This window comes from Malania oleifera, chromosome 3 (assembly GCF_029873635.1).
Source record: "Malania oleifera isolate guangnan ecotype guangnan chromosome 3, ASM2987363v1, whole genome shotgun sequence".
NCBI lineage: Eukaryota > Viridiplantae > Streptophyta > Magnoliopsida > Santalales > Ximeniaceae > Malania > Malania oleifera.
In genome coordinates this window covers 59,721,576-59,744,352 of record NC_080419.1, presented here as the reverse complement: position 1 = coordinate 59,744,352, position 22,777 = coordinate 59,721,576, and the positions used below count along the sequence as shown (strand labels likewise).

The 22,777-nt window shown below is 35.3% G+C and overlaps 1 protein-coding gene and 1 long non-coding RNA gene across 7 annotated transcripts in view; one reads left to right on the top strand and one right to left on the bottom strand.

Annotated features, from left to right (window-relative positions):
* LOC131152027 (histone-lysine N-methyltransferase ATX2) overlaps nt 1-22,777 on the bottom strand; it is a 125,964-nt gene that overhangs the window by 14,490 nt on the left and 88,697 nt on the right. The window lies entirely within an intron of this gene.
* Nucleotides 15,345-17,797, top strand: LOC131152029 (uncharacterized). The gene is made up of 2 exons (XR_009135823.1): nt 15,345-15,529; nt 16,792-17,797. It is a non-coding gene; the product is annotated as an uncharacterized LOC131152029 (long non-coding RNA).

The following is a 22,777-nucleotide window of genomic DNA, read 5'->3' as shown; positions in this document are numbered from 1 at the left end:
AGTTTTCAGCTAGTAAAGTTCAAGGTAGTGGAAGCACATGACCTAGCCTTACCTGATTTTTTTAACACTTTCCAAATGGAGTGTGATGCTTCTAATGTGGGCATAGGTGCTGTTCTTATGCAGGGAGGGAGACCAATTGCCTATTTCATCGAGAAACTCAACAATGCCAGGTTAAAATATTCAACTTATGATAAAGAGTTGTACGCAGTAGTCCAAGCTCTGAGGCATTGAGAAGGTTACCTCATTGGAGATGAATTTATTCTATATTCAGATCATGAAGTCTTGTGGTTTCTCAAAGCACAAAATAAGCTTAATTCTCGACATGCAGGATGAGTTGCTTACTTGGAGAAATTCAGTTTCTGTCCTAAATCATAAAAGCATGGTCATCTAATAAGGTTGTTGATACCTTAAGTCGAAGGTACAATTTATTGACAACAATTTCTTATGAAGTTGTTGGATTTAATATTTTACCAAAGCACTGTGAAGCTGATCCTTTCTTCTCCAAAGTGATGCAAGAGTTGAGTAATCAAAAAAGTCCACTTGGGGCAAGACAAGACTTAAGCACTTGTCAAAGAGAGGTGCTTGTGGCAGGCATTGAAGCATGATGTTGCTCACTTTGTACAAAGGTGTTTTGTTTGTCAAAAGGCAAAAAGAGGACTGCAAAGCTCTGGTTTGTACCAGTCCCTTCCAATCCCTAATGCTCCTTAGGAGAATCCATCAATGGACTTTGTTCTTAGCTTGCCAGAAACACAGAATAGGCATGATTGTATCTTAGTTGTTGATAGATTCTCTAAAATGGTTCTCTTTATACCATGTAGAATTCTATGGATGCTTCTCATGTCACTGCTTTATTCTTTAAAGAAGTAATCCGCTTGCACAGGGTTCCAAGGCCTATTGCTTCAGGCTGTTATATACCGTTTATAAGTCACTTTTGGAAGACTCTTTGGAAGCCCTTGGGGCTTGGGTACTAAATTGCAATTCTGTAGTGCTTATCATCTCCAAAAAAATGGCCAAACTAATGTGGTAAACCGATCTCTTGAAAATTTGCTTTGAACCTTGGTTGGTGAGAATCCAAAGAGATGGGAGTTTGTTTTTTCCCAAGCTGAATTTTCCTGTGATAGCTCTCTCCACCAGTCAACAAAGAAAACTCCATTTGAAGTGGTTTATGGCATGAAGCCTCACCACATTTTGGAACCTTGTACCATGGGCAAATGAGTCCCGAGTTAGCATGGATGTGAAGGAATTCGCTGCCCACATCAAAACAGTTCATGAAAAGGTTCGTGAGCACTTGAAACAAGCTTCACAACTTTATATAGAAGGAAATATAGAGTTTGAAGAGGATGATTTCATCATGGTTTATCTTCAAAAAGAGAGATACCATGCAGGCACATCTAACGAGCTCAAGCAAATGAAGTTTGGACCTTGCCGGATACTTAAGAAGCTTGGGCCAAATGCATACAGTTCGGAGCTGCCGGATGGCTTATCAATCAGTCCTGTATTTAATGTGAGTGATTTATATCCTTTCTCTGGTGTTGCAGATAGAGTTGCAATGAAGCAGCATGACTTTGCAGCAAAAATCACAAGTTCTACTCAGGAAACAACAGATGTATTGGATGTGAGAAGTATTACAACTAGGCATGGAACATATATTCAATACTTTGTTCATTCCAACAGAAAACCAAGTTCATAAGATGCTTGGATTTCAGATCACGAGCTCACAGAGTTGGATGAAGCGCTCTGGGAAGATTTGACTTCAAGCACTAAGCTGAATTCTTTTCTACCAAGGGGAGAATGATACAGGAGCATAGCAGAAACCTTCATAGCCATAAATAAAATCAACAAGAGAATATTCCATTAATGTCGTTTGAATTTCTTTTGAGTCATTTAATGTTTATTGCTGGTATTTCAGTTGTTTTCTAGTAACTAGTGTCTTGGAATTATGTATAGGCTATCTAGAGACTTGTTTTAGTCTTTGGGTCAAACTGGCTTTTATTATGTGAAGTCTAAGAGTCACATTCTGCATAAATACAAATCAAGTGACTTTGTTCCAGAAATCCATTTTTGCAAGTATTCTTGCTTGGAGTGATTATTTTCCTCCAAATCAAATCAAGTGTATGGCTTGGTCGCATTGAGTGGCATCCACAATTAGTGACGTTGAGTGGCATCCACGATTAGTGACGTTGAGTGGCAACCATCACCCCAGTTGAGTGACATCTCAGGTTATCTTTTCTTTCATCAAAACCCCACTGGTTTTGACATTATCTTTCTTTTGTGAGTGATATGGCCTGCATCACTAATTCTAAAGAATCTCATTTAAATGTTGTTAAAAGAATATTTAGATATCTTATTCCTACATAAAACATAGGATTATGGTACCCAAAAGGCAAATTATTTAATCTTTTAAGAAACTCAAATGTCAACTTTCCTCATAGTAAAGCTGAAGATAAAAGCACAAATCAAACTCATGGTTTCCTAGGTCACTTGTAGCATGATTTAGCAAAAAATATAACTTTGTTGCTGTTTTCATGACAAAAGTCAATTATATTGTGGCTGGTAGTAACGTATCACAAAATATTTGGAAAACTATTTGGATTGGATGAAACAAACACTCCAAAATTTTATGTGAAATTTTAAATATATTTCCATAAGATTTGATAATTAAAAAGTGCAATCAATTTAACTAAAAATCCCATTCAAACACATGGGGAACAAACTTATTTAAATAAGAAATAACTTCAGTTGGGATCTTGTGCAAAAAGAAGACATTGAAGTATTGAACTTGAATTTGTAAAAACTAAAAATCAATTTGCAAATATGTTTAAAAAGCCCCTTAGTTTGGCATTGAGGGAACTTGCTATGTGTCTGCTTGAATGATTGCATTTGCTTGTATAATAATGCATTTCATCATGGGCTAGATGTTGAATATTGAATAGCGTTTGGGATTTATTCTATTTTTCTGCGTTTGATATTTTATCTTACCTATAATACCTTTCAAAATTGAGCTTTTTACCAGTTTTCAGTCAACAAGCAGGAAAACCGACCTTCCTAGAAAAGGGGTCAACTGGGTTTAGCATTAGCAAAGAGCATTCAACCAACTTGCTTAAGTGGTCAACTGGGTACAGGCAAAACCACTGAGCAGTTGACCAACTAGTCAAAATCATACAATTGAAATTACCAAAAACGTCTCTTTTTCACTCCTTCACATTCCTCCTCCAAACGCTTTTCCTCTCTTTCACCCCCACAACCCATCTTGCTAGCCTTTAATCTTGCTCAAATCCACTCTGATTAAACTCTTACTACCATAATCCTCTCCACAACAACCAGTCATTTTTTATTTTTTCTTTTTTTAAAAAAAATCTATGCCTTTCCCAAGTAGATCTAGGACCAAGTTGCCAACCATTGTCAGGAAATGTAGGATAAAGATAGTCCTATATGTGTTAGGCCCAAAAGAGACTCTCCACCACCCAACCCTTCAGCTTAGCTTACCAGTTCAAAAACATAAAACTTGCCATTGGCCACCCTAGTTTAGGAAGAAGATGATTAATGAGGGTGATGGTAAGGATGCTGAAATTGTATCCAAGGGTAAATCGTGGATAGCATTGACATTCTGACAGCATGACAGTTTTTTTTTTTGGATTCTCACAGAGCTAAGATTGTAACCATTTGCAAGACTTCAGTTTTTGGCACAAAAATCTATACCAAGTTCCCAAAGTCATAACAAGAAACTCTTGCAAACTTGACAATCATTATCTAAGCTCCTCTACTCTCAATCCCTAGCAACTCGCATAAATCTTTCCAAGAGAATATTATGAAATTCTTGTACCATATTTTGCTTACAAGTTAAACACCCTTCCCTTGCCTGGTGATCACCACAAGGGGCCAAAAAACACTCAAATTCTCCTAGATCTTCGAAACTTACTACTCAAAAGGGTTTTTAGTTTGTCTGCAATCATCTTCTTCAATTCATACTCTCTCATAGGCCAAGTTGACTTGCATCTACTATGGTATAAAGGCAACTAGTGGCTAATGCAAAAGAAATGAAAGTTCATCCATACCAACACATGAAGATCATGACATTATCTTTCCAAAAAACATTCTGATTGTGTTGCCATCCGTAAAAAAAACTCGCAATGTTCCATTCAACAAACATACTCTCTTGCGCACAAAAATAAATAAAAATAAAAATGCAAACTCACTCCTTTTAATTTATAAAAACAAAGTAGTTAATCATTTCATGTCCTTTGCATAACAATTTTTTGGTGCTTTGTCTGCCAAATTCTATTTCTATCTCTTAACCATACAACAAAAGAAACTCTAGTGCACCCAATCGACGAAAGCTGAAAGGTTGTGATCACATTTAAAACCCCCAACTTCAAGATTCACATTCTTGTCTACTTTAGTTAGACTAGGATCTTGCTATCAATGGGTCGATGTTAAGGATGAACGATCTAACAATGAATGAATTCCAGATGAACCAAAGTTCTCAACAGCACTTTCATCGATACGCACCTTATATGCCTTCTTCAACATCAAAGTCATGTTCACATGTTGTCCACTTTATTTTCCAAAGATAAAGCTTTTCTCTATAGTCCAATGACTTCCTCGATATTCCCCCTTAGTGAACCTTTCAAACTTGCAATTAATTTACATTGGAAACTATATTGCATGATAAGAAGGCCACCTAAAAAAGTGTCACTCATATTTTTTGGTGTGCCTTGGAACCTTCAAGGTAAAACCTAGGTCAAATTAAGTCATGGGCCATATATGGATCTTGTGAGTTGGATCGGTTTGGCTATAATACCAATTTGATAATACATGATTAGAGAGATGCAAAACGGAAAAAAAAAAAAAAAAAGGAGAGGGGATCCCATCCAAGGGATTGCTACAAAATTTTCTGCACTAACTAAAAATAAAGTAGTACATCTGCATGTATAAGCTTTTTTCCTAATAAGATTAGGATTACCAATTGTGGAATAATAGTGCTAAAATCCTAAAATAAATAACTAAAAAAAAAATAAATGACTAATTTTTATTTCTACGCTACCCTGGCATTTTCCTTCAAACCTAAATCGCCCTTTTAGGAAATAGAACTTGCAATCTACAACTTGGGTTTACAAAGTCAATATAATTAAATTAACAAAACTACCCAACTTGCATAATAAGATTTATTCAATTTAAATTAGAAAGAATTGTACAAGTAAACTGGATTCAAACGCCAAGCCCAAATATAGGCAGGCGCAGCATCTAGCTTCAATGTTCTAGTAGAACATATATTGGCATTCAATAGAGAAAGGATATGCATCCAAATCTTCAAGCCTAAATACTATCAAATAACCCAATTCTGAAATCCCAATTTCTTCTTCAATGCACTAATTTCCTCCAATTATAAAACTCAATCAAGAAGAACAGGATTCTTTGTTTATTATAATCATCATCATCATTATAGACAACATAGATTTTGGAAAAGGAACCAAGTGAGCCAAAACCAGACACACAAAGGAATCCTTAACAATGTATTCTCAAATATCATAAAAGAATATAAGGCCTCATTAAACATAGATTGACATAAATACAAAATAACAATGCACTTAGACCAACATTAGAAAAGAAAAATGGATAACACGACAAATATTGCATCAAAGAAGCAATATCAAATACTAATGAAAATAACCCTTTGGGAAGAATAAAATCTATCGAATGGAGCAGTCCCACTAGAGGTTGGACGACGGCTATGTAAGTTTTAATAACATACAAAAGCTAAACTGGTTTTGGAATTGAAAGGTTTGTGACCCAAGCATATATAATTTTTTGCCTCTTGTAAGCAAGTTTTTTCACTTATTCCTAGCAATCAGATTTTAGAGAAGTCATGTAGACTAAATCGCCTCCTTTGTTCTCACTTCAACATGCTGTTTTTAGTTCCTATTTTTGTTTTATTTTTGTACTGTGAATAATAAGTAAGCCTTTAAGTCTTGACCACATCTCTGTTCTTTTTCTTTTTCTTTTTCCTCTTTTCATTTTTCCTTCTCTTCTTTTTTTTTTCTTTTGTTTGAATGCTGAACGTTTTTTTTTTTTTTTTCTCTTGGCTTACATATCGAGTAGACTTTGTCATCATCCATACCCCAACCCAACTCCAAGTAATATGTAGGGCAAATAATGCAAATAAAAGATATAGAAACATAATTCAGATATCATCTTCAAAAAAAAAAAAAGTCGAAATTCACTCCAAAATGGAAATGCAAAATATCAAGCATGGATATGTACATGCATGACAGGATTTTAAATATATATATGTATATATAGGAAAAATAATATAGTAGAATATAATTTATTTTTTTTAGTACAAATGAACAGTATAATAACATCTTCTCTCTTCTCTTTCGTATGTCAAATTAATTCTACAACTTTTTCAAGCCATCAACCATTGTAATTATATTATCCAATATATTTTATATGAACATAAAAATAACTAAAAACAATAGAAAATTTGAAAATAATGTCATGCAAGAATTTAAAGAGACCAATAACATCAATCAAGTCTTTTTATACACTAAATAACTTCCAATTGCAAAATTTTAATCCTTAGTCGAAGTTTAGCAACTAAATTTGACTAAAATCTAATCACTTAACCATGTTGAATCAACTCCACTCATTATGTCATCATTTAAATTGTCATTAAATGAATTTTCAATGGAAGGGGCTTCCCAATCAACTTATGGACAATCAAAGGAAATAGGAAGCTAAAGGACCGTTTAATTGTGGAAAACCATTTTCATTTTCCATTTTTAATTTTCCAAATAATTACAAAAAAATTTTAACTATTTTTTCGCGTGTACGACATTTGTATAAAAAATAAAAACACTAAAAAATTTTGGCTCTATTGGAAATTATTTTTATTTTCCATTTCTAGTTTTTCAAATAATTACAAAAAATGCCACCTTATTTTCCAATATTTAAAATTTATGTAGGAAAGTTGGAAAACATATTTTCTATTATTTTCATGATTTGTGATTTCTCACCTTGCATTTGAAAGCATGGAATTTGAATATTGAATTTGGATTTAGGTGATTTAGACAAAACATAGTACAAAATTATATTGAGTTTCTTTCATATCCACCTAAATCAAAATCCATGCTCCCAAACACTACCTTATATAATTTCTAAATTATTGAAAACAAATTTATTTTTTTGTAATTATTTTGAAATGTAGAAATAAAAAATAAAAAATTGTTTTGCACAACTAAACAAACCCAAATAGTAATTATTTTGGAATGCAGAAATAAAAAATAAAAAATAAAAAATAAAAAAAATGTTTTGCATAACAAAACAAACCCATTATTTTCTACCTTTTAAGTATGAAACTTAGAAAATTCAAAAATAAGCTCGAATTTTTACAATGCTTTGGAAAACTAAAAACTGAAAATGAGAATTGTTTTCCACAACTAAACAGGCTCAAGTTTCTCAAGATTAATTGGCTCTAGGTCCTATGCTTCCAAGGTGCTAAACTTCTCCATCATCATGTTCAATCTGATATATACAAGATTATATAATATTTTATGAGCCAGTTAATTTTTTGTGTCTAGGCAGCTTCAAATGCATCTCAATCATAGTTATTAGAATCATAAGATTTTGAACTGTACGATTTGTATTGAAAAGGCAAAAATTGACCCAAATCACATGGCAGAATCACAGAAGGCTATGAATCAAACGATTCACACTAAATCATAAGATTCTGATCCAACTCCTCTAAAACCCGACTCACAGATTTTTTAACTTTTTTTCCTTTTTCATGGCCTTCTATTTGCCTTATACATGAGTTCTGTCCTCCAAAAGAGAAGAAAGAAGTATGTTGGCCATCATATTCTACACCTTTTTTTTCTGCCATTAGACACGATTCGAAGAAAAACCAGAGTTGAAGAAGGAAATCATTCTTGAGAAGAAAACCGAAGTCAACTAGGTGGGTCCAGTTTTGGTTGGCACTTGCCTTCTTCATTTTCCAAATTTAAAGGTCTGATTTTTACTAGTTTTTTATTTTTATATTTTTTATGTTTTTTATTTACTTTTTCTTCTTGTTTTAGTTGTTAGAGCAAACATATGCATTAAAAATGATTTTTTCATTGAACACCAAATGAAGTTCAAATATTTATTGTTTTTTATTGATTCATTCCCTTAAAAACCAGGGAGTTCAACTTTTTCATTAAGTTTTCTTGATTCTAGTCCTAATATTTTTTAAAGAAAGCATAAGCATGAACTTTTACTAACATCATACACAGAAAGTTCAATTTTTTAAAATTTTTTTGTGAGTCCTTATATCTTCTTCTTCCTTTTTTTTTTTTTTTTTTTTTTTTTTTTTTTTTTTTTGTGCGTGCATGTATGTACCTAGAACTCTAAGACTTGTTGCTTTAGTTTTCAGTCACATAACACATATGTGCTATTTTCATAGAAACTAGCTTAGCTTGACACTTGATAGAAGAAATGGTTAGATCATGGTATATCTTGTTTATATGGCCAGTTCTCCCTTTTATATAACGTACAAGTTAAATAGATCATGGTACAATTTAGGCCTACAAAACTTGTTTCATGGCAAGCGCCATTCGAATTATCAACATGGTTGATCCATATTTGTTGATGTTTCAATGTATTTTACTATTTTACTACTTGTACATATATACAAACCATATGGAATTGACTTTTCAAATTTTCTATCTAATCTTACAGTTCTATTATCCACACTTGATTCATGAAATTTGGCTTTCGATTCACAAATAAAATATCAATTTGGCAATTATGATCTCAATTTATTTTACATCAAGAAGAGCTATAGGAAATCAAAGTACAATTCCTTAGCACGAGACTACAATGTCCATAATAATCCAATGAAAGACCTACATGAAGATAAAATTAAAAGTAAAAAATATATGGGAGTCAAGAGAGGCAAACTTGGAAAAAATAGAAGGCAAAGGATTCTTCAATGGTGATGGTGAAAAGTTGGCGGCTCTATAAAAGAGAAGAAGAATATGAGTAGAGAATTTGAAGCCATATGAACAGCAGCTTGATTATCTGATGCTGGGGCAGTGTCAAAGTTCTGCAGCCATGGGAGAATTTAGAAGAAATGCAAGAGAGGAAGGAAGGAAAGAGGAGACACCGAGGAGGAACTCATGTTCAATTCCAATTCAAATCCAACTGCCTATAACATGGCTTTCACGCACTATTTATAAGAAAGCCTCTTCACAGGAAATTACATATAAACCCCTAAAACTACATTACATTACAAACATACCCCTAGCAAACACAAATGCTACAAACAAGCCCCTAAATGCATATAATACTCTACAAATTAAACTAAACACATAATAAACTACTAACTTAACCCATCAATTCCTTGACCCAACTCTTCTTACTTATTTTCCAGCAACGATCTTCCTAAGTTCTCGCTTCTTGTACTACATCAACTTTCCACCAGTTAGAAAAAACTCAGCCTCAAATTTTGAAATGCTGGAGGATCAAAAGTAAGAAACAAACTTGGATTCTTCAAAAGCCAGCGCTTGAGTGAGAAGAAACCACAATCCTCTGGCAGTATCATAAACTTGAAATCAGAGGTCGCATCTATAAATACATCAGGAATGACAAACTCAACAATAGGAATGTTTGAAAGACTTTAGATGTCTTCAAACACATTCATTGCCTTGCTGCTAGTGTCTTCAAGTTGAGTAACTTCAATAGATTTTTTTGTCTTAATTGACTAGTAGTGTGGACTTCAAGATGATCTTCATATACATATGCGTTCTCATGTCCTTGAATCACAACCAAATCATCCAACCAAGGAGAACAAAGGAGTACATGACCAATCTTCATAGGTAGGATATCACACCAAACATTAGCCAAGTATTCACCCATTTGGATAGGAGCCCAACATCTTTCACAAAGATGTATAGTAGAGTTATCAACCGAAGATATTGCATAAGGGTCTAGGTGAGGTGCTATATGAAGCAACATTTGAGTGACCCCATTCATGGAAACCACATTCATTGGACATCTTCCATAAATGATGATTTTGCAAAACTTTTCTCTGCATTTGAGAAAGGTGTTGAGTTGTGCCCAAAGTTTGGCAAATGGCATTCCTTTATCCTATAATTTGTTACCATGTTGCTGAATTTATGCTGCAGCTTTATATCATAAACAGCCCTTTAACACATTTTGCCTTCAATTCTCAATTTAATCATACAAACCCACAAGTTTGGCTCCTAATTTCTCACGAACCTTCTTCAATTCACCATTGACATTGATTGTCATGCTGAAATGAAACAAATTCACAAAGAAAATGCACAAACACAGCGATGCAAACTGATTTGTTATTGCCAGCAGTGACAACTCCGCACTCCAAAGTGTTGATGGTACAATAATTCTTCAATTTCTAGTGTTTCGTGTCAAATTATCACACTTGCTTGCATTATGTTGCGTCTGTGATCAAAATACCATGCTGCATATCAAAATATCATGGAGAAAACACAAATTTCTCATTGTGAGAACCAAATTTTTGCGATTCTGGCAGCACATCCAGCAGAATCCTCATTCCAAGTCACCGGCACATGGGGCGCGTGGAGCACCAGAGATGGTGCTCCAGCGATGATTTTCTCAGGAGTGGTAGATTGAAGGGTGGTGAGTCAAATGGTAGTGGTGTTGTGTCAAAACAACTCCAGCAAGGGTGGATTTTGAAGGGATAGACGGCTGGAGAATTTCAGTTGGCACATGGGGCTTCACATCTGGTCAGATGGTGATGAAATTTCAGGGGAAAAGGTTTCAAAATGTTCCATTTTTTATGTTTGCAGTGATCTAGCAAATTTATTCCAAGAAATTAGGGAGCGATGCAAACTGATTTGTTATTGCTATCAGTGACAACTCCGCGCTCCAAAGTGCTGATGGTACAATAATTCTTCAATTTCTAGTGTTTTGTGTCAAATAATCACACTTGCCAGCATTATGTTGTGTCTGTGATCAAAATACCATGCTGCATAACAAAATATCATGGAGAAAACACAAATTTCTCATTGTGAGAACCAATTTATCGTGATTCTGGCAGTGGGGAGTCCAGCAGAATCCTCATTCCCAGTCACCAGCACATGGGGCGCGTGGAGCACCAGAGATGATGCTGTGGTGATGATTTTCTCGGGGGTGGTAGGTTGAAGCGTGGTGAGTCAAATGGTAGAGGTGTTGTGTCAAAACAACTCCAGCAAGGATGGATTTTGAAGGGATCGAAGGCTGGAGAATTTCAGGTGGCACATGGGGCTTCACATCTGGTCGGATGGTGATGAAATTTCAAGGGAAAGGGTTTCAAAGTGTTCCATTTTTTATGTTTGTGGGGGTCTAGAAAATTTATTCCAGCAAATTAGGGTTTGAAATATGGGGACACGACTCTTTTTTTTTTTTTAACACTTGCTTGCATTATGTTGTGCCCGTGATCAAAAGACCGTGCTGCATATCAAAATATCATGGAGAAGAAACAAATTTCTCGTTGTGAGAAATAATTTCCCACGATTCTGGCAGCCGGGAGTCCAGCACCTCACTCCCAGTCACTGGCACATGGGGCATGTGGAGCGCCAGAGATGGTGCGAAGAAGAAGAAGAGGATTAGGGACGGAACAGGAAATCAGAACAGAGAAAAGAAAGAAGAAGAAGAAGAAGAAGAAGAAGGGATTGAAATGAAAGAATGGAGATCGAAGTTGGGCTCTGATACCAAATAAAGCAGGGGCAACATCACCATGAGAGAATTTAGAAGAAATAGAAGAGAGAAAGAAAGGGGAAAGGAGGAGAGAGGAGATACTATGGAGGAACTCATGTTCAATTCCAATTCAAATTCAGCTCTAACACCAAATAAAGCAGGGGCAACATCACCATGGGAGAATTTAGAAGAAATAGAAGAGAGAAAGAAAGGGAAAAGGAGGAGAGAGAAGATACTACAGAGGAACTCATGTTCAATTCCAATTCAAATTCATCAACTGCCTACAACATGGCTTTCACACACTATTTATAGTTCACATAAAATTACATATAAACCCCTAACACTACATTAAATTACAAGCATGCCCCTAGAATATACAGATACTACAAATAAGCCCCAAAATGCACATAATACTCAACTAATTAAACTAAACACATAATACACTACTAGCTTAACCCAACAATTCCTTGACCCGACTCTTAATTATTTTCCAGCAAGGATCTCCCCAAGGTCTTGCTTCTTGTCTTACATCATTATCTCGCACCAACTCCATAGGCTTTATATTTAGATTCTGCACTTGACCGTGCAGCAACAATTTGCTACTTACTATTTCAAGAGACAAGTTGCCACCAGCAAACACAGTATCTAGCTGTGGATCTTTTGTGCAAGGGTAATCAATCAAATCTACATTTGTATATCCTCGAACAATCATATGACTTCATCCTCATACAAGAGGCATCTTTCAGGTGCACTTTTCAAATATGCCAAGATACAAATAACAAGATATCACTGGTTTGTGGAGAATCCAGGAAGCAACTCACCATACTAGTTGCAAACGAGATACCTGGCAAGTGGTTGCAATATAATTAAACTTCCTAACAGGTCTCCTATAACGTCCAGGGTCAGTCAACAATTCAACCCCATCAGGACCAACAAACGTGTCTCATCCAACAATTCAAGAAACCCCAAACAAAATTTGGCTTCCACGATTCCCAAGAAACATTTCAATGGTCCGAAATCTTTTGTTTGGAACTGTCTGCAGAAACTGCTCAAAATGTTGTATACCAATCTATCATCATTTGTGATCATAATATCATCCACATAAGCAATCAGTAAAATCTTACCAATAGAAGTATGACAATAGAATACAAAAAATCTCTCTCATCTCGGAGAACAATCACTATCACATTGAACCAACCAAACCATGCTATATGAGATTGCATCAAACCATACAAAGACCTTTATAGACAGCATATCAACCCTAACTTCCCCTGAGCAACCAACCACAGGTTGCTCCATGGAAACCTTCTAGAGATCACCATGTAAAATGGCATCCTTAACATCCAACTAGTGTAAGGAACAATGAAATGTGGCAGCTAATGAAAACAAATGTATTGAAGCGAGTTTGGCAGTGTTTGAGAATGTGTACAAATAGTCCAAACCATTCTCTTGAGTGTAGCCTTTAGGTACTACTGTACTAGTACAGCCTTCAATCAATCAACTGAATCACATAGGTTTAAACATATCATGATGAAGTTTCACAAGCTTCCAAAGCATGCTTCCCTTCAACCATTGCAGTTCTCCTTCCAAAGTCAGACAAAGCTTCAAACACGGACTCGGATCTAGAGATAGATGATAATAAGGTAATAAAATAATAATTTGAAAGTGGCAAGGAATCATAAAGCACAACGCTAGACATGGGATGACGGATACATGTGCCCCTAGCTTTCTGAAAAACAATAAAAAGATTGAGACAACCACAAAGAAAAATTGAATTAGGAGTCTCACCCATGCATACTCCTACAAATTGGGACAATCCAGAGACAACCATAAGGACTCAATGGGGATAAAGAAGACTAGGGCAGGCACATACAACATTCTCAAATCAGGAAGCAAAACAAGAATATACAATGTAAAAGAATCATTGAGATCTCAGGGACCCAAAAATTCATGGTACTATGGAATGAGGAAGATGACGTTAACAAACACAAAGAAATGATCCAACATAAGACAATAGCACTATCCATTTGAGAATAAGAATACCCAAGACTTACACATTTGAGAGCATGAAGATCCCATTTATCAACCCAAGAGTTAATTGATAAACAAAGGACAAGTAACCAAATGTATGAGGCAGAGAGATCAACGGACGAGGAAATAAAATAAGATATGTATTTTACCTCTAAGGAGAGATTATGGCATTCTATTGAAAGGGAGAAAGTGGCACCACTCCATAACACCTTAGGCACATTTATTCAGTAGAACAGAGAACCATTGATTTCCAAAAATATGTTAATCTTTTCCTAGTGGTAACTCCATTTTGTCATGGTGTATGAGCACAGAGAATATGTGAATCATTTCTAATGTGTACCAGACTACCAGCTAGCAAATTGTGTGTGAAGTATTCTATAGTAATGTTAAAATGAATTGAAGCAAGCAAGTTAAAGTGAGTTTTGATCTCAGAACAAAAGGCACAAAAATAATAAATAACACCAACATTTTTTCATTAGATAAAAAAAAGTCTGATTCAATGAAATTCCATAGCAACAAGATAATTAATGCATGCTCCTCGATCCACATCACCTTCCACTTACCATCACTAGGTCCTGATTGAGTCAGATGTTTAGACTTAACTATATCCACCAAAGAAATTTGAACAGTCGAACTAGAATGCTACAAATAGTTATTGCCATTCAACTTCTCTGTTGTAATTAGTGGTAAAAAAAAAACAACTATGTTCTTTTGATTCGTAGACTCCATCTTAGAAAAAAATTAAATAACAATGAAAAAACCCTTGACATACCAAAAATACTAACTATTGCCAACAAAAAATCACAGAAACAGCAATCTGCTGCAGAGTAGGAGGCCTTTCAAGGCAGTCTTCCAATGTATGTTCTTTTTTTCAGAAATTCAGAATCTGCGTGTCTGTTCCTTTATTGATCCTTTTCTGGTGTGGAATAATCTTTTTGGCATATTTGGCGAGGGTTGGGTGTGCATGGAGATGGTGGAGGATTTGTTGGTCATCTTTTTTTCAGGTTTTGAAAGAGTTAAAGATGATTTAGCATTGTAGAAGTGTGTGATTTTTGTAGTTTTTTGGGGGATTTGGTTGGAGCAGAGTGCTTGTATTTTTACAGGGAAGAGGATGTCTTTGATTTTGCTTCCAGATAAGATTCAGTGTTTGTGCTCCTTGGGCATTTGCAGAAAAATGTTTCAAAGTTTTTTCTTTTTTGGATTTCCTACGTGACTGGCTGGCTGTTCTGTTTTGATTTCTTTTGATTTTTTTTCCCTGTTATTGCATCTTTTAAGGAGGATTTCTTATGCTCCATGTTGTACACTTGTATTTCTTCTTCTAAAAAAATCTCTTCTTTTTCAATAAAAATAAGAAAGACTCACAGAACCAGCAAATATTGTAGTAACCCGAAAAAAATAAAATAAAATAAAATAATAAAAAAATAAATATAATAATAAATATCTTGGAGGAGATATTTTAAAATATTTATAGATATTTATATATATATAAATATCTTGGAGGAGATATTTTTAGATATTTATATATAAATATCTTGGAGGAGATATTTTAAGTTACTTAAGGGCTAAGTTATGATTTTATTATATAACTCTCATTTCCTCTCTCTCTCTCTCTCTCTCTCTCTCTCTCTCATGTCTCACTCTCTCTCTAAGTCGCTCGAATCACTCACAAGTGCTCCTTGATTCTCTCTCCCTCCTCTCGGCTCGTGGGATCTCGTTTTCAAGCTCTGCTCCAAAAGTTACGATTTCGTTTTTTGGGAGTTTCGGGTCATTTTTCAAGAATCAAGTAAGGGGATTATATTATGTCAGTTACTTTGCAAGTTTTAACCAATTGAAATATTGGATATGTTTATATATATACATATATATAGTTATGGCTTTTCCTAGGTTTTCGAGCCTAGGGTTCGGTTAAAAGACTTTATTTTCGAAACCAACCGATTAAATTTGAATATTATATTTTTGGATTAAAGTACTGGACTTTCTAAACATTTTGACCGATTGAAAATTTGGGGTTCTAAACCGTAGGCGGGTTTTAATACAAACCAAAGGCGGTAGGGTTGATTATCTTCGTTTTTCTTGTACTTAACTACGTATCTATATTTTAGTAAAATAACAATTCAGAGATACTCATACCCCTATTTTCAACACAACGCATTTTCTCAAGAAGTTATTTTATTTATGATTTACCAGGTGAAAAATTGTGTGGCATGAGTACAGTCTTAATTGGCATGAATGAACAGGTTTTGTGTAATACTGAATTGTAACGGATATGAGCCGAGATTAGATATGACGGTCGGGGGCCGAGTTATGATTGACGGCCAGGGGCCGATGTTAGTAAAATATTACAGATATTCCACGGAATTACGAACAGTTTATGTTTAATACAGTTTTATGAAAATGAATTATGATTTCTATTTTATGATGTAAATTGCCATGTATGATTTTAGAACCCTATAAATATGATGTTATGTTATGAGCACGGTACCGTAGCTATATGTTGGGAGATAGTGCAACCACATGTCTTAGAGAAAGTGTTGGTATTGGATAGTCGATTGGAGTCCTGGGTAGTACTCCCCGATGCAGAATTATGGGGCCCCATCCGATGCAAAATTTCGGGTGACCCTCCCGATGCATAATTCTAGGTATAGGGTACGCACAATCGTACTTACTACTTAGTTTGACTTAGCTATAGTTGGCCGGCTATATGCTAGGTCCAGCCTATAGGCCGCACAACCCGTCATGGGGGGGAAGCATGTCGTAGTAGTATGTGAACACGTGACGACGCTAATTCAGCAATCCAGGTTGTATCCGCTACGCATATATGGGCATATTTACTATAGAATGAACTATATTGAGCCAGCAATATATTACTCAGAAATTATGTATTTTCAGATATACAGTTCAATACAGTTTTAAAATGCCAGTTAAATGTATTTAAATGTTATCAATAATATGTTTACACGAAATCTCATGCTAGTCACACATTGATAATAATATGATCCATCTTACTGAGAGGTGTCTCACCTTATCATACAAATCATGTTTCAGGTCCTTCGAGGGATCGAGTCTAGCGTACCGCCGGGCTGGTGTTAGACAATTGTTAGATATTGTCAGAGCTGGTGAGACAGGTAACGGTTTTTATGCTTTTGGGGTTTGTAATATTATGATATGGATTTGGTATGTAGTTGGGAACAGTTAGAAACTCTGGTAAGTATTTGATGTAATAGAAATTTTTCCGCTGTGTATGTATATGATGATTAGGATAGAACACCCGTTTTCCCTTGTTAGGGCGGGTTATATATATTTATGGTATCAGAGAAATGTGTATGTTATGTTTTAGTAGCACTCTGGGCCTGAGTAGAGGGTCGGGACGTTACAAATATTCAAAAGAGTATAGACTTATGAGTACCCTAACTGGTTTGCCAAGCCCAAACATTAAGCAAGAAACCACAAATCTTGAGCCACCGAATTGGTAACATGTAAAAGAAAATCTGACATGCTGGCATGGCTTACAAAGAGAATTGAACCACACCAAATAAATCAGATCAAGAAATGCCTAACCGAACCTCACAAGTCAGCGTGTAGCATTGGAGCTGGGAACTAGCAGGATGAGTGAGGTGGTGCCCAACAACAATCTTTCAAAGGTGGCAGATCACCAAGTTCTAAGGATGCCTACGGTTATTCTTTTTCAAGAGAAGAAGAACAAGAAGGGGGAAAAAGAACCCAAAGATGGTTGAATTGAACTGGGCATAGCATCCTACTGGCTGTCAAAGACTCAGACTTGTCGTCCGGCACGAGTTGCAGTTCTAGGATGGAGGGTATGGTGTAAAGAGAGTTTTACGTTGTCGTCTCTTAGCCTTTTAGGTCTTACATCTTTGCTATGATACCATGTCAAAAAGTTTCTGCAACTTGTAACGCCCCAGTCCCAACTTATGGCCCGAGTGTTACTGTAGTGACGTCTGTGTACCTGATATCCTTCTCAACAGATATATACGCAGTGGAAAACATAAACATCCATCAAACTATTACAAGAGTTCTAACTGCTTGATAGATACATACAGCTATTCCAACATCCATATACAATATTGTATGATACTCGACGCATCCTCGAGTCTTACAACATTTTACAAGTTCTAAAAACCTATAACATATTAACATAACCCACAAGATCGAGCTCGTGGAGATGCTCACTCAAAAACAGATCACTACCCTGCTCCAGTCCTTGCTAATCTCAACCTCGATAAGGACATAAAAAGACAGTTTGTATGATAGGGTGAGACACCTCCTCAGTAAGGGGCGATTAAGCTAATAACAGTGTGTGGCCAGCATGCTTTAAGTGTTTAACAAAAACATAAACATATATAATCATCGTTTCTGTAAAATACGTAGCCCATTTTCATCATATGAACAGCCCCATAGTATATAACAACAATTTCATAAATGTACAGATATGTAGGATAGGACACGCCCTCAAACTCTATACCATGTATAAATCCCCACAATCGGGGTTGACCGCCCCTACTATCTCAATACAACCTGGGTACACGATCAAGAGGCAAGCTCACACTAAGACCACCCCTACTGTCTCAATACAGCCTGAGTTCATATAGATCAAAAGTATGGTGCCCTCACTGGAAACGGATCCGTGCCTACACTATCAGTCCCCAGGGTTCCTAAAGCATATCATGCAATTTAAGCAATTTAAACACTTTTTTGAAATCATTTCACAAAACACATCATTACGTGAAATCCAGCTCGTAGCTGTCAAATAAACTTCCTGCATTTTCACAACAGTTCCAGTATTCCACAACATCAACACTTGCCACACAGTTTTCCACATTCGAAAACAACCCGAAAGTAAATATAAACAATTAATATCACAGTACGGGTTTTAAACAACGAAAACAGCATTTCCATCCGGTGAAAAGGTCCAGAATGACAAGTACAATATTCTAAAAATATAACATTTGAATTTGACCAGTTGGTTTTGAAAATAAAGCCGGTTTACCAAGCCGAGGCCCGGAAACCCTAAAGCCATCGTAACTCGATATCTAAGAGTTATTTCAAAATTTCAATCAATTCATATTGTATAAATCACTGTATTAACATAATCCCCTTACTTGCGTGTGAATCGGAGTCCGAAACGACCCGGAACTCAAGCCCTAGCTTTCCGAAACCCAAACCTAAACAGCTCAAAACAACTGCACAAAAACCCCAAAACCTAATACTCAAAGAACAACACTTCAGTATAATCTCGTATACTACAGATCTACCGGACCAAAAGAAAAAACCGACCCTTACCTCGATTTTTGGGAAAAGTTCGAAAATTTCCGAAATGAAATTCTAATCCGTAGAACTTGTAGAGATTCCTTCCTTGATCCACGTAGCGACGTCGGATCGTCGATTCCGACAACACAGCCCGAAAATCTTAGAGAGAGAGAGAGAGAGTGAAGTTCGTGTCTAGAGAGAGAGAGAATGAGAGTTTATAAAGAAAAACCTAACTTAGCCTTTAAGTAATCAAAATAAATATCTCCTCCAAGATATTTATATATAAATATCTCAAAATATCTCCTTTCAAAATATCTTCTCCACAATATCTCTTTATTTATTTATTTATTTATTACATTTTTTTTTTTTAATCAGGTTACTACACAACTACTTAAAGAAAATCTACCACTGTGAAGCATGGTCCTCTATCATAAAATAGTGTCCGACATTGGGAAGTAAAAAGAAAAAATATATCAGTATGAACCTAATTGGTCATTGCATTCAATCCTAGCAGGTTCTAGTTAGGAGCCTATGGTGGTTCATAACAACATGACAAGCTTCCACAATGCAATCAAATTGACCCTCCACTCCAAATCTGAAAGCTATATCATAGATCTAATAGTGCAATACGTTACAATCATGTCATCTTGTTTCAAAGCAAATAGCTAAAGGACACAGTGTTGATAGTTTGCAGGTACAAACTAGTCCTACTCTCCAGCTACACGATCCACCAAAGATAAACCTTGTGCTTCACAATAGATTGAGCGAAAAACAGATTTTAGACCTCATTTCTATCATACAAATGTGTTATACAAGCAGTAACACCAAGTGTTATTGAATCCCTTCCCATTATAGTTAGCAATGTTATAAAAATCAAAGGCGTAGGGAGAAGTGTTTTAACCTTTAAAAGGCAAAGCATAAGACTTTAGAGAATTTTTTAGATAAAAAAAGTGTAAATAAATTACATACATTTTTAAATAAATAAACTAAAAATAAAATGTAAAAAAAATTCAAATATAATTTGTAACTATTTATTGGCTCAACAATCCAACCAACCCAACCCAAACCGATCCAAAAAACCAATTTCTAATGGTTTATGGGCCGGTTGGCAGTTTTCCGTTTTGCATAACCCGACTGTCTAGGTTGGTTTCTGGGTTTAGTGTCTAACCCACCCAACCCACTTCTAATGCATATATCTTAAATAATAATAATAATAATAATAATAATAATAATAATAATAATAATAATAATAATCAATAAGTGCCTATAATTACACTCAAGACCTATGCAAGAATGCATAGGACGCACTGCATATTTTAGAGAGTTCAAATTTTTACATTTTATGTTCTATTTCTATTGTCGTAATGTTATGGATATGGTTATTTAGTTCTTTTGGAAGATAATAGACATATTTTGCATTTTATGATTTAACGTGCTAGATAACATTTGTGTTAGAAATAGACAAAATATTTCCTTGACTACTTTCAAAACCTTCTTCATATTGTATTATCAATGCAAAATTGAAAATTCTAAAATACTTATTATGTTATGCCTGTATTTTTTCATTATTTCTATTGATTTCTTTTTATAAGAAATCTACTAGTTTAAAATATTTAACGTGAATGAGTTTAACGTAATAGTGTTTTCAATGTAGCGCATGTTATTATGTTTGGAAAAACTCTCACATATTCCTTCGTCTTTTTTTTTCTTTTCTACATCACCTTTAAACAAGCTAGACTGCCAACCCGACCCCATCGACCCAACAATCAAATCGACCAAAACCAATCCAAACCACATCCTAAATGGGTTAGACTTAGGCTTGGACTTTTGTCAAACCAATAAGATCAAATCGGTCCAAATTTTAGGCCTAGCCCAACCCATGAACACCCCTATTATTGGCCATTTAGAAAATATTAACTTCAATTCATTAAGTAAATCATGACAAAAGATTGCTATTATATTGCAAAGTTCAAAATATTTTTATGATTTAAGATGCAACCCAATTATTTTGGAATGGTTGAGGTTCAATAGTTTCGAAATCAGCTCATGAGGACATTCCTTTTATGCAAGCATACAGTTAGTATAGGCAAATCTAGCTCAAGATTCACACACAAAATTCTTAAGCCCCAACAAAAAAAAAACACACACACACACACAAAAGGCATGTCTTTTGTACAAATGAATGAGCCTTTGTGTAATGTGTTGGTCTTTTTGGGATTTTGTATTTTAGATTCTGCATCAAGGCGTTTTAGGCATGTCTTGTCTTGAGGCAAGCCTCGATTGAGCCTTTTAAACCATTGATTTCCAAAAAAAAATCCTAGTTATAGCAGTACAACATCAAATCCAAACCCTTCCACCTGCATCAGCCCAGAGAGAATTCTTCAGACCACTCATTCTTGAAGAGAGCCTACTTCCCGGCAAGCAACACTTCTCATAGACTATCTAGTAGTAATTCACCCCAACACCTAAGTTTTGCACAAAAAAGCACGTCTTTCTATATGATCATTGGGCATGGTAACACCATGCCCTTAAGGATCTTTAGGCAAGACAACACTCAGAACTGTTATCTTTTGTCGAAAAGGATCAACCCCTCAATGTGCAATTTTTTTCCAAAACATATAAACCTTTTTTACTAGGGCATTGCCTTCATGAAGTACCATCAGCACAGGTCATAAGAACTAACAGCACATTTGGTACAGGGAATGTGAGGTGGATTATTGGGAATGCAGTAGATATCATGGATCTCATGGTTCTTTGGACACCAATATCCAAGGTACTATGGATTTAAAAAAGGCGCAATTTCCAACTTCTAGCCAAAACCTCATTCCCCACCACCACTACCAAAAAGATTCCATTAAATTTTGACAAGCTTATCTTTTTATTTTCAAATCTGACCCTCTTCAACCCCATGATAAATTTTCCCTTGCGCACATCATGTAATTAATGGTAACCAGAAATTGTATGAGGAACATACATATCCAATATACTATTTTCAAAGCCCCATCAAACATTCCACACAAAGGCATTCCATAGAAGAGCAAATGCAATCATTAGATGCATTCCATAGCATTTGCAGGGGAAAAGTGCCTAAGAATATATCCACACACATTAAAGGAGTAAATCCTTACATCTTTCTACACTAACTGCAACAACCAAAATGTCTGATTATTTTTAATCAAAAAGAAAAAAAAAAATTAGGAGAATGAGAGAAGGTCAAGGCATCCCTTGTGAAAATGCGAATAGAAAATGAACAAAAAAAAAACCAAAAATAAAAAATGATGCCACCAGATTAGTAAAGCACACCTCACCAATCCCTCTGCATATACTCCAAAAAACTACAGTGGAATACTGTTGGCTGAGCACCAACACGGACAAGTTGCCCCACTCTAAACAGACCACACACACATCAGAGGGTAATGCTTTATTTTCCCTTCTCTAGAACAAACCAGTAGTATTAATTTTATTAAGGATTGAAACAGACATGAAAGCCTTAATTTTGGAAGAAATCCTAGTCTTAAAATTTTAATTAAAAAAAAATGAAATGAGAAATAAAACCACTAGGAAATGAGTCAAACGCATGAAGAAAATTAAGGCTTTCATGTCTGAAAGGAGAGTCTTAAGAGTGTGAAAAGGTATAATGTATACAAATTGGAAGAACCAGAACTCAACTCAAACAAATCTGAAAGGCAGGAGGCAAAACATGTATGCAAGATAAGATGACAGAAAGATTTGACAGCAATACAGATGCCGCACAATATATGTGCTT